The sequence below is a fragment of the Bison bison genome, unplaced genomic scaffold (genome assembly GCF_000754665.1).
Source record: "Bison bison bison isolate TAMUID 2011002044 unplaced genomic scaffold, Bison_UMD1.0 scf7180017864473, whole genome shotgun sequence".
NCBI classification, from domain to species: Eukaryota; Metazoa; Chordata; class Mammalia; order Artiodactyla; family Bovidae; genus Bison; species Bison bison.
This window is the reverse complement of record NW_011495034.1, coordinates 19385958-19394057: the sequence shown is the minus strand read 5'-3', so window position 1 is coordinate 19394057 and position 8100 is coordinate 19385958. Positions and strand designations below refer to the sequence as shown.

General features: G+C 46.9%; 1 non-coding gene across 1 annotated transcript; it reads left to right on the top strand.

Annotated features, from left to right (window-relative positions):
- Positions 1 to 6539: 6539 nt before the first annotated feature.
- On the top strand, positions 6540 to 6612 carry TRNAF-GAA. The gene has a single exon. It is a non-coding gene; the product is annotated as a tRNA-Phe (tRNA).
- Positions 6613 to 8100: the final 1488 nt, after the last annotated feature.

Here is an 8100-nt window from a genome sequence, read left to right as displayed (position 1 = left end):
CCCTATTCAGGGTTACTTTCCTGACTCACAGACTGGAGGAGAACAAATGATTTGTCAAACAAAATGAACAAGGGAAAGTTTAGGAGGCTAAAACAGATTTCTGATGCAGGAAATTTATTTGAGCACAAGTATTTCCTCAGACAGTAGATTCAACCTGCAGTAAAACCCAACATTTGTTCAATAATCCCCCAACCCTCTCATACTGTGTCAATGTTATCTTCACACATCATATTTCCTCTTTGTCCAAATTCTGCCACATTTAGAGGCCTTGCGTGACTTCCTCAACTCTGACATGTTATTTCTGGATGAATAAGTAACTGAATACTCTCAACTTCAGAGTTTCTGGATGAAGAAACAAAGCATAGAAATCTCCAAAGAGATGCCCTGTCACTTTCCCCAGTGACAGTTTCACTCTGTTTAAACTGTGTGTAAACAGAAACCCAACCAGCTAGTAAGCTGCCTTTAAATCTGCCAAAACTACCCCCTTCCCCATCATCACCCTGCAATGCCTGCACCACAGGCATTACTAGCTAGTTTGGCAAATGCAGGACAGTTGTGGGAACATTCAAACGTAAACCATAAATTGCTCAGAAGTGAAGGAACCAGATCACAGGTCTTGTTCTACAGCTGTCTGGCCTCTAGAGGACATTTTGGAGAATGATTCCGTTTTCTGCCTTGAGTTCACTTATAATGGTGGTGGTTTAGTCGCTAAGTCACGTCCAACTCTTGCAACACCATGGACTATAGCCTGCCAGGCTCTTCTGCCCATGGTATTCTCCAGGCAAGAATACTGGAGTGGGTTGTCATTTCCTTCTTCAGGGGATCTTCCCAACCCAGGACTTGAACCCGGGTCTCCCACATTGCAGGAGGATTCTTTACCAACTGAGCTATGAGGGGCTTCCCTTCTGACATATTGTCACATCTCTCAGTTTCCTTATTTGTAAAAAGGGGCTGTTACTTCACTTGCATAAAGTCACTGAGATTTTGTGAATCAGTTCAGACCAGACTCTGTGTGTGAGAGAGAGAGAAAGAGACGAGGGGAGACAGAAAGAGCAGGCGTGAGAGGGCATGTGAGAGAGAGCAAGAGAAAACCCTGCAAAGTGTAACATCCTATGCAAATACAAAGTATTTCCTTGAAAGCTGACATTACTGTCTGAGCTTTGGGAAAGCTGGAGACTCGGGTGGATATAATCTGGTATTTTCCTCCCAAGGATCTCAGACCTTAGCAGAAATCTTGCCTATGTTGTCCTCCTGCCCTGGGACACCCACTGTGCAGATGCATGGAGAAAGGCAGAGGTAGAACCAGGGGGAATGGGAGAGATGGGTGCTCATTCTCCCTCCAGGCAGCAGCCGAAGGGAACCAAGGGACGTTCTCTGATTCATCCCAGGTGGGGCCAAACAACAGCTATTAATGTAGTTTGGATGAGGGGTAGGGGTGGGAAAGTGGAGGTCTATTGAGTGTTATTCGGAGAGGGCAATGGCAACCCACTCCAGTACTCTTGCCTGGAAAATCCCATGGACAGAGGAGCCTTATAGGCTGCAGTCCATTGGGTCACTCGGAGTCAGACACGACTGAGCGACTTCACTTTCACTTTTAACTTTCATGCATTCGAGAAGGAAATGACAACCCACTCCAGTATTCTTGCCTGGAGAATCCCAGGGACGGGGGAGCCTGGTGGGCTGCCGTCTATGGGGTCGCACAGAGTCAGACACGACTGAAGTGACTTAGCAGCAGCAGCAGCAGCCTTAAGTATTACTATGTCCTTCTGTTGAGTATGAATTCCTTTCCTCAGAACAAGCATGCTTTTCAGTTTTGTTAAAAGGGATACTTCAGTGACATGAACCCCAGAACTCCAAACTGGGGGGAAAAAAAATCAACTCATTTCCTAGAGCTTTCAACAAACCAATTATCTCCCCCTTGAATCATAAAGGAAAGCTAAGCAATGGCTTCCTGTTTATCCCCAACATCCACTAATAAATCCATTCCAATAGGAGTCAAATTTTAATTCTTTTTATAACTAGTGTACCAGAGGAAAAAAATCTAAATATCATATGATGTCATCTAAGCTGAATGGATTTGGTTCGAAGCTGTATCGCATAAAGACCAACCTTCAATTCAGATAGCACCAGAGGCCTAGGATCCTTAATCCTATACCAATCAGGAGAAGCCACCAGAAAGCTTTCAGGCTCCATCTGAAACAGCTCAGAATATTAAAGGGCTTCCCAGGTGGCACTAGTGGTAAAGAACCCACCTGTCACTGCAGGAGACATAAGAGATGTGAGTTTGATCCCTGGGTCAGGAAGATCTTCTGGAGGAGGACAGAGCAACCCACTCCAGTATTCTTGACTGGGGAATCCCATGGACAGAGGAGCCTTGTGGGCTACAGGGTTGCAAAGAGTTGCACATGACTGAAGCAACTTAGCATGCATGCATGCAGGGAGGAGAAAGTACGTGACAATCTCAGGGTCCTGAGCTTTGGAACCAAATCACAGACTGCCCAGAGAGGCTGGTGCATTACCTAGCACCACGCATGCTCAGGTGTCCTGGCCAGAACAGCAGCATGCAGATTAAATGAGATGAGGAAACCCTGCATCTGGCATCCACACCTCCCCTTAATGGACCTCTGGGTGGACCAGTGTAGGCTGTTGAGCCCTGTTAGTCTTGGGTCATTCATGGCAGCATTTCAATTGCCTTTGCCTTTGAGGACATTGTTCAGTCATCAGTTTGGAAAACAGCAATGGCTAGAAGTGGAAGAGATCTTGGTACGTGTTGTGGGTTGAATTGTATCCCCCCTGCAAAGAAGACCTGTTAAAGTCCTAACCCTAAGTACTCAGAACCTGCAATTATTTGGAATGAGGGTCTTTGTAGATGTAATTCATTTAAGATGAGTTTGTTAGGGTGGGCCCTAATCCAACACAGACACACACAAAGAGAAGACAACCACACGATAGTGGAGGCAGAGATTGGAGCCACACGGTTCCAAGCCAAGGAACTCCAAGGATTGCCTTCAAACACGGGAAGCTGCAAGGCACAGGAGGATTCTTTCCTGGAGCTTTCGTGGGGAGGAGGCCCTGAAGACACCTCAATTTGAGACTTCCAGCCTCCGGAACTTGTTTTAAGCCACCAGCTTGTGATACGTTGTCACAGCAGCTCTAGGAAGTTCATACAATCATTTTTGGTAAATGTTTTGTTTCCAAGGGCTTCCCTGGTGGCTCAGTGGTAAAGAATCTGCCTGCCAGTGCAGGACACGTAGTTTGATCCCTGGGTCAGGAAGATCCCCTAGAGAAGGAAATAGCACCTGCTCTAGTATTCTTGCTTGGGAAATCCCATGGACAGAGGAGCTTAGCAGGCTACAGTCCATGGTGTCGTGAAAGAGTCAGACACAACTTAACGACTAAAGAGCAACAGCAAATTGTTTCCAAAGGTGGTGCTGAACAAGATTCAACAGCAGCCCTGCAGATTCTCAGGCCTCCACTAGGGAAGCATGTGACCACACTTTCTCAGGACAACTGGTTAATTCATGCTCAGATTACCCTGATAATCCATGGTTCCTTCCCCATCCCTACTGCCTATTCAGCAGAACATCTGCTCAGATTCACATGCCAGACCCGGAGGATGGACCAAAGGCACCTGACCTGGTCAGGAAACACCCGGCAGCACTCATATAGGTAGGGATGCAGACAGAAGGCCAGCGATGACCGGGGAGGTGGATACACATGGAAAGCCCCTTGTAGAGGCAAAGCAATAACTCTTCCCCAGGCAGCACCACATCATGGTGGCAACGCTGGTGACCAAGTGGAAATTCTCAAAATGACAGACTAGACAGAAAGGGAAGTGAGTATGGCTGTCAAGAAATGAGGGGTCAGGCCTTCCCTGGTGGTCCAGTGGTTAAGAATCCACCTTGCAGTGCAGGGGATGTGGGTTTGATCCCTGGTTGGTGAGCTAAGATCCCACGTGCTGAGGAGCAGCTAAGCCCATGTGCCACAACTACTGAAGCCTACATGCCACAACAAAAGATCCTGCATGCTGCAACTAAGACCCAATGCAGACAAATATAAAAAAGATTTTAAAAGAGAGAGAGAAAAAATAAGGGGTCTGGGGTGAACAGGAGAGCTCCTGCCCTCTCAAAACTCAGGGTGGCCAGACAGAACTCCCCATGCTTTATGGGAAACCAGAGACCTAGATTTTTTAAAAATTGAAGTATAGTTGATTTACAATATGGTGTTAGTTTCAGGTTTACAGCAAAATAATTCAGTTTTAAGACTATATATATATATATTTCTATTCTTTTCCATTATAGTTTATGACAAAATATTGAATATAGTTCTTGTGAGTGTGAAAGTCACTCAGTTCTGGTCTAACTCTTTGTGACCCTATGGACTGTACCCTGCCAGGCTCCTCTGTCCATGGAATTCTCCAGACAAGAATACTGGAGTCGGTTGCCATTCCTTCTACAGAAGATCTCCCCAACCCAGGGATTGAACCCAGGCCTCCCTCATTGCAGACAGATTCTTTACTGTCTTAGCCAGCAGAAAAGCCCCATAGTTCCTGTGCTATAAAGTAAATTCTTGTTGTTTATGTATTTTGTATATGGCAGTGTGCATCTGTTAAGCCTATACGCCCAATTTATCCCTCCCCCATCACTTCCCCTTTGGTAGTGATGTTTGTTTTCTGTGCAGAGACCTAGATGTTTACAAGAAATTTCCTGGTCTGTAAGCACTGGGTGGGCCAAGTAAAACCCTGGGACGTTGAGCTGGGCCCATAAGGTGATGCCCTGTGCCAGAGGCATCCTTCCACCCTCCATCTGTACATCTGTCTATCCAATGCCACAGGAGCCCTTGGGTACCTTCCTAAGTGATCACAAAGGGTTATGGCCTTCTCCGGTGTGGAGACCAGGCAGGTATCTCAGGGGCAGAGAAACAGTACAAATGTTTGCATTTCACCAGGATGAGATCGTTACAAACCGGATCAAGGAAACCTGAGAAAGTCAAGGACTGGGAGGGGAAGAAATGTGTCCCTGTGGCCTCTTAAGCAATTATCATCTGTGTCCCTGGCAGCTACTCAATTCCAGAGGCAATTCCAGGAGCTGTGATTTGGAATCAGCCTCTTAAGACACACTTAAAGGTTTTGGGGCTGGGTGCTTCTCAGAGAACAGAAAACCCAAGGTGGTGATAGTGGTGGAGAGAGAGTGGTTATACCTGTCCTTAAATACCTGCAGGGTTGTTACAGAAGGAGGGGGAAGGAGCTTCTTTTGTGAGGACCCAAGCATTAAACCCAGGGCCAGTGGAGAGGTCTAAAGGTGGAGTCGCTTGCCTTTGGAAGAAGTGAGCACTTGGTCATGGGAGGCATCCAAGCACACATTCAGTGGCCAACATTTGGAGATAATATGGTGGAGAGACGCACAGCTGTGGACAAACTCTGAAGTCCTTTCCGTCCTTGAAATTCTTCGACTTAACTTATTAGTCACAGTTTGTGATATTCAATTAACCTGCTTTATTTGGGATCTTGTTTTTGTTTGTTTGGGATTTTGCTTTAGAAGTTATGCAGAAACTTTGGAATTCTCTTTCCACTCTGGAAATGGGACTTTGAACTCTCAGCCCAGGAACTGTGACGAGTGGAAGGTGACCCAGGACCACGATACTTTCGAGGTGAAGGCAGCAGGCAGTCACTGACGGTGCCTTAATTTGTGGCTGCTGGGAAGAGTTAAAGTACAAGCCAGGCTTCTGAAAAACAGGAAGGAAAATGGGCAGATAGGACACGGGATCCTGGAATTAATAAGAAGTCAAATGGCTGAGTCACCGAGATAATTTCAAAGTCTGAAGGTAACAGGGGGAAAAAAAGGAGAAAAGAAAATCAGACAATTGGAAAGTAATGAAGGCTTTGCAAAGACCCCTGGTGACCAAAACAACAGAACTCGGGAAAATTTAATTACACACTGATAGGTGAGTCCTTCGAGACAGCCAGACTGTCCTGCCCCTGGCCCTTCCCTCTCACTGGATCCCTTTCTGGTCAGTAGCAGCTGCAACCCCCACCTCAGGACGCAGTTAGATTGGAGCCTTACCATTTGCTCAAAGCAATCTCCTTCACCCCCAGTTATAGTGCTGATCAGTCCATTTCATCATCCCCTCTCAGTGAGGATACAGAATGTCAGAACAGAAGTAAACGTTGGGAATCATTGTGCCCATTGTACAGAAGGGAAAGCTGAGGCCCAAAGAGTGGATCCTATGTCAGGTGCAACAGGGGAGGTTAAGGTGTACAAAGGCCAATTCCTTTTCTCTCCTAAATTAATAGAAAAGAAGCTTATATTGCTTAAGTTAGAGCTTATGCTTCTACTTTAAAAAAACATTATATTTTAAAAAACATAATCTTCGCAGGACTTCCCCCACAGTCCAGTGGCAAAGACTCTATACTCCCAATGCAGGGGGCCTGGGTTTGATCCCTGGTTGGGGAATTAGAGCCCACAACTAAGAAATTCCCAACTAGATTCTGCAACCAAGAGATCCCATGTGCTGCAACTAAGACCCAGAGTAGCCAAATGGCTGAAATAGCTCAATTGGGAGAGCATTAGTCTGAAGATCTAAAGGTCCCTGGTTCAATCCCAGGTTTTGGCAACTGTTTCTGACCCTTTGGGCTTCCCTGGTAGCTCAGCTGGTAAAGAATCCGCCTGCAATTCAGGAGACCCCGGTTTGATTCCTGGGTTGGGAAGATCCTCTGGCGAAGGCTACCCGCTCCAGTATCCTTGGGCTTCCCTGGTGGCTCAGCTGGTAAAGAATCTGCCTGCAATTCAGGAGACCTGGGTTCGATCCCTAGGTGGGAAAGATCCCCTGGAGAAGGGTAACAGCTACCCACTCCAGTATTCTGGCCTGGAGAATTCCACAGTCTGTATAGTCCATGGGGTCACAAAGAGTCGGACACAACTGAGTGGCTTTCACTTTCTTTTTTTTAAAAAAAAGACAAGACCATTGATTCCTGTGCCCATGCTTTTTTTTTTAAAGGTCATCTTTGAGATTAATATGGGAACCTCTCCAACTCAATAGCTGGATTTTGAAGAAGAGATTTCTCCTGTCCCACACACTAAAAGTCACATTTTATTGACAGGGTGAGGTTTGGGGATGTACTTATGAACAACCAGGCTCTGTGTTCAGCCCTGTTCACAGACCCATCCAGAGAGCAGGCCTATCCCTGGGTGTTTCAGGGGCAAGCAGCCTGCTTGTCCCACTCTGAAGGCAGAGAGAAGCCCCCAGATGGGTTGCCAGGAGGACTGGGCAGATTAGGCGGTTTTGTAAGGAACTGGAGAGAGCAGGTCTGTTTACTCTTTCAGTATTTCTTTACATTTTTTTCAGGATCAGAAAGTGACCCCAGACTGTTCTTTTGGTGTATGATTTAGACTCGTTGTTACAACCACCCTTTGCCCCTGCTGTCGTCCTCCTGCCTGGGAAGAAGGAAGGCCCCAATTCCCTTTCCTCACCGCACCCCACCCCATTCTCTTCCAGTAACTCTAGAACCTCCTGACCAGGCCTCTGCCAGCCACTCTGCACAAAGGGCCGGACAGACCTTTTCATGAACACAGATTGTGCTGCTCACCCTAAAGAGCCCTCAGGGACTTTCTCACTGCATTGAGTAAATGCCATCCTCCTCTGGGTGGCCAAGAGGCAGCTGAAAATCAGGCCATCTCCCACCTCCTCTTCCTTCCCCTTGCCCTTGGCCACACTCCTGGGAGGCACTGCCTGCCTCGTTGCTCCAGTCCTCCAACCCACAAGGTGCTTTCTCTATCTGAGTCACCCCTCCCTGATCCCTGCCACCCTGGGTCCCTCTCACCGTTTGGTCTCTCAACTGGAGAGAGTTTCCCCGAGCACCCAACTAAACGGCTCTCCCCAGACTTTCTGAGTTAACCCAGTGCTCCAGTGTTTGCAAGGCTTTGTCAATATCTGTTGATAGCTGATTTATTTGCTTGTTTATTTGTTTCTAGCCTTCCCCCTGCTTGAGTTTAAGAGACAACTCATCTGTTTTCTTTACTATAACAGTCCTGGCTCATAGAACTTCTCCTGATATGTAATAGTTGCTCAGGAAATACTGTGGGAAGAAAGGAAAAAGGAAGG